This window comes from Amphiprion ocellaris, chromosome 5, assembly GCF_022539595.1.
Source record: "Amphiprion ocellaris isolate individual 3 ecotype Okinawa chromosome 5, ASM2253959v1, whole genome shotgun sequence".
Classification (NCBI taxonomy): Eukaryota; Metazoa; Chordata; class Actinopteri; family Pomacentridae; genus Amphiprion; species Amphiprion ocellaris.
In genome coordinates, this window is record NC_072770.1 from 28,867,886 (window position 1) to 28,872,322 (window position 4,437).

The following is a 4,437-nucleotide window of genomic DNA, read 5'->3' on the forward strand; positions in this document are numbered from 1 at the left end:
ATGCAAACAGTCATCTGGTGTGAGTGACTGAAGCTAATATTCCGTTTCAGAGCCTGTTATGTTTGCACTGGTATTTATAGCCAACTTTATGGCATCTTACTATAATGCAGTCACATGAGAGGGCAGCTTTGCTGTTGCGATTGTTGAAGGCAATCTGTAAAGTTTTGACCACATAAATTTGAAGTTTGTTCAAGTTTTTGAAGTTATTTTTCTCCACCAACCACAAATTGAGTTGTTTTGTTAACATTTCACAGCTTGTGCCTTTTCTTTTTACCATGTTCCTCTCTAGCAAGCCTGAAAGGAACAAAACTATAAGGAAGGAAGGAAGGAAGAAAAAAAAATGGACACTAGTCAGTCATTGCACCATTCACCACAAAAACCACAAATAGCCACACAGCACTGCAGAAGTGGCTGGAATTGTTTTTCCTCTGTAGTTACACCGAGAACAGAGCAGCAACAGCCCTTTCTGCACCACATGTAGCTGAAGATTAAAAAATGAAGGTGGAAACTGCATTTTTAGCCCAACCAGTGATGGGGCTCTATTCATACAGACTAAAGATTTAAAGGACTGACACATAGTGTTGTTGCACCCAGCGAATGGATCCTAAAGACTTTAGTGATCTCCTGAGTTTTCCTCCAGTTACACCAGCACATCAGAAGTGCTGCTTCTTTCTTCATGTACTGACAAAACAATTTACCCATCAGTTTCACTTACAACTGCATTCTCAGTTACATTTGGAGGAAAACATACTCTCTGCTGGTTTTGTTTGATAAGATAGATAAGATAAAATAAAGTTCTTTATTTCTCCCCACGCCAGGGGAAATTTACATTGTTACAGCAGCTTGTGTAACAGTAGACATAGTGATAAGAATAAAATAATAATAGAACAATAGTAATAATATTTACAATATATACAAGGGTGAGAGATGAGGATAAAGTGGCTTAACAGAAAAAATAAAAAATAAAGTTTAAAAGTGCAAAGATGAGCAGTGCAAGAATGTCTGTGCAAATTTCATGGTTTGGGGTGGTAATGATATAGTCCAGCTTATGTTAACATCAGCCAGTGATGCTGATGTTGTAAAGTCTTATAGCAGATGGGATGAAGGACCTGCAATAGCGCTCTTTCTTGCAGGGTGGATGTCTCAGTCTGCTGCTGAAGGAGCTGCTTAAAGACCCCACAGTGTCATGCAGTGGGTGAGAGGGATTGTCCATGATGGATGTGAGCTTTGACAACATCCTCCTCTCACCCACCTCCTCTATGGAGTCCAGGGAACAGTCCAGGACAGAACCAGCCCTCCTGACCAGTCTGTTTAGTCTCTTTCTGTCCCTTTCAGTGCTCCCTGCTCCCCAGCAGACCACTGCATAGAAAATAGCAGACGCTACCACAGAGTCATAAAATGTCCTGAGCAGAGTCCTGCACACTCCAAAGGACCTCAGTCTCCTCAGCAGGTGGAGACGACTTTGTCTCGAATAAGTTTCTAATCAACATATCATTTTCATTTATTTGCAAGTCAGGCAGCTGGGATTTGCTTCTCACAAGAAGAAATGCCATGTTTTGGTATTTAAATGAAGTGGCAATAAGAGTGACTTGATACCCGATACTTACACCCAGGTCTACCAACAAAGAAGGATCAAAGAAGGGATGTTGTGTACGCACTTTAATTTATTGAATTATCTTCCAAATATATATATATTTTTTTAAAAATTTATGTACTTTTCAAACTTTTGTATCATTTATTTGGTCATTATTTCATAACATTTAAGTTTCTTTCCTCGATTTTTGAGCTGCCTTGTGGTGTGCGATGCTGCAAGATGTGGTATTGATCCGATACCGAGTAAATACAGGGCCAGTATCGCCGATACCAATACTCCAGATTAACTCTTTCAGTAATCAGTAGTTTTAGAACAAAGGTTTGGTGCTGTTTATGGTCCAGATCTGGAATGACGACAGGGCTGTAAATGCTCACAGGGTGTGTTAAGAATCAGAATTCCTGGGTAGGTTTTCTGTGGGTCAGGAGGAAAAATTTGGGTTGTCAGAGAAATCACAATATGAAGGATAACTTCCTTAAACAGTGTTCATTTTTGACAGTTTGGTCAGTATTTGTGCAATATTTCTCTCACTGAAAGAGGAAATCCTCTTTGAAGATGCATTTTTACATAAATTTTTTTGCACAGTTACTTTTGCAATATTGAATACAATCTTCTTAATTATTTTTCTATTTTTTTATGGTTATTCTTTTTGACAGTCAAGTGACAGACATTGCCAGTTCGTTGCGCCCATCTGGTCCCACCTGTTAAAAGTGAAACACCATTTTCCTATGGACAGACCTTACATTTACCGATGTCTCCTATACGCCTCACAGTGAAGACGCTAAAAATAATGATGGTGATTAATGATTATTTGAGATTGTAGCACTGCTACAGCACTAGTGTTTGTAACCGGTTCAGTATCTTCCTGCCTGCAGTCTGACCATCAACAGCTCGTCTTACACATCAGAGAGGAACAGATAGAGACAAGGAAGAAATTGAAGTTATATTTTCCACCACTATGATAAATGATGTTGCTGGTTGAGTGTGTTTACTTGTTTTTCTGGTGCCACTGAGTTACATGATGGAGAACATCCAATCACAGGAGCAGCCAAGGCCGTTTCTCAACACCAAGAATCTAAGTATGGACAAGAAGTGTACTGAGAAATGACCCTGGTGTGCTGCTCTGCTCTGTGACAGCAGAGCTCTGACACGGACAGACAGGTCGCTTGTTTCATGAAACCGCATCAGTGTAGGCATACAGGAGAGAAACTGGAACGAAAGTATCGATCTCATTATCAATACCAACGCTGGTATAGATATTATCGATATTTGGATGGATCTGTCCCCCTCTACTACCTTGTATGCTAGGTGGTGTGTATTGTTAAGATATATATGTTATAATGTTTAGAAATGGTTCTTAAAATAATGAAAAACTAAATAGGTCATGATTTCTTTAACTGCTTTACTGTCTCTCCTTATCAGCCAACCAATAATATATTCTGGTAACCCAGAAAATGGAGGAGAAGCTTCAATCATATTGCTTTGACTTAAATCATGATATTTTCCTAAAGTTATCCATGTAGTTTTGGTGCCTTATCATAACCAAACAGCAAGTGAAAATCAAAAGTAAACAAGTGAAAAAGAAACTTTAAGAATAATGGTCACTCCCAAAGTTACGTAATGCATAGTTTAAGGTCCACTCTCCAACCTACGCCTCCGTCTAATTTAGTGAACATGGTTGCTGTGGTCAGCGGTGACAAAAAAAAGCTTGTGTCAAAACAAAATTACAAGTGAGAATGCAATTCAAACGTATATGAACACTGCATGTATGTATATGTATATATATATATATATATATATATGTATATATATATTTTTTTATTTATTTATATATATATATATATATGTATATATATATTTTTTTATTTATTTATATATATATATATATATATATATATATATATATATATATATATATATATATATATATATATATATATATATATATAGTTATTTATTTGCACAGTTACTTTTGCAATATTGAATACAATCTTTTTGATTCTTTCTATTTTTTTAGGTGACGTATACATATACGCATATATATGTATATATATACATATATATGCGTATATGTGTATACATATATGTATATATATATATATATACACATCACCTAAAAAAATAGAAAAATAATCAAAAAGATTGTATTCAATATTGCAAAAGTAACTGTGCAAATAAATAACTATATATATATATATATATATATATATATATATATATATATATATATATATATATATATATATATATATATACACATATCTCCATGGGGTTTCTGTGTGCAGTAACAGGTCACCATGTTCAGCTGACTGCTCCTCCAGCAGCACCTTCAATGTCCTGGTTGTTTGGCTTTGGAGCCATTTATGATCTTCATGACACGAGTCATCACATGATCAAATCCGGCCACTTTTGTACATACATATGGCCTGCTGGTGAATGATGCAGTGGTAATGTAGGAATGTTGGGAAGTCTGGATCACCTCTGCATCGTACAATGAAGCCTGCATGGCGACCCGTCATGGAGGAGCCCCATCCGTCGTCGCTGAAACAAGCTTTTCTAATGGTACATTTTTCTCCACGAAGAAACTTTTCGCCGCGTAGCAGATGCCACAGCTGCCTTAAAGTTCCGGGCTTTTCCTGTCCGTAGTGCGCATACAGTCTATGTGTGCTACCAGGTGGCTAGTTAGCATGGAAGCTTTGTGGCGGCTAACGTAGCTTCTCTCCACATTGTGCCGCTTTGCCGACGCAATAGTCGCCCTGCAAATAGGACACGTACATTTATCTTTCACTGTCGTGAAAAAGAACTCTTCCTCCCAGTCATCTTGAAAATAGTGTTTTCTCTTTCGC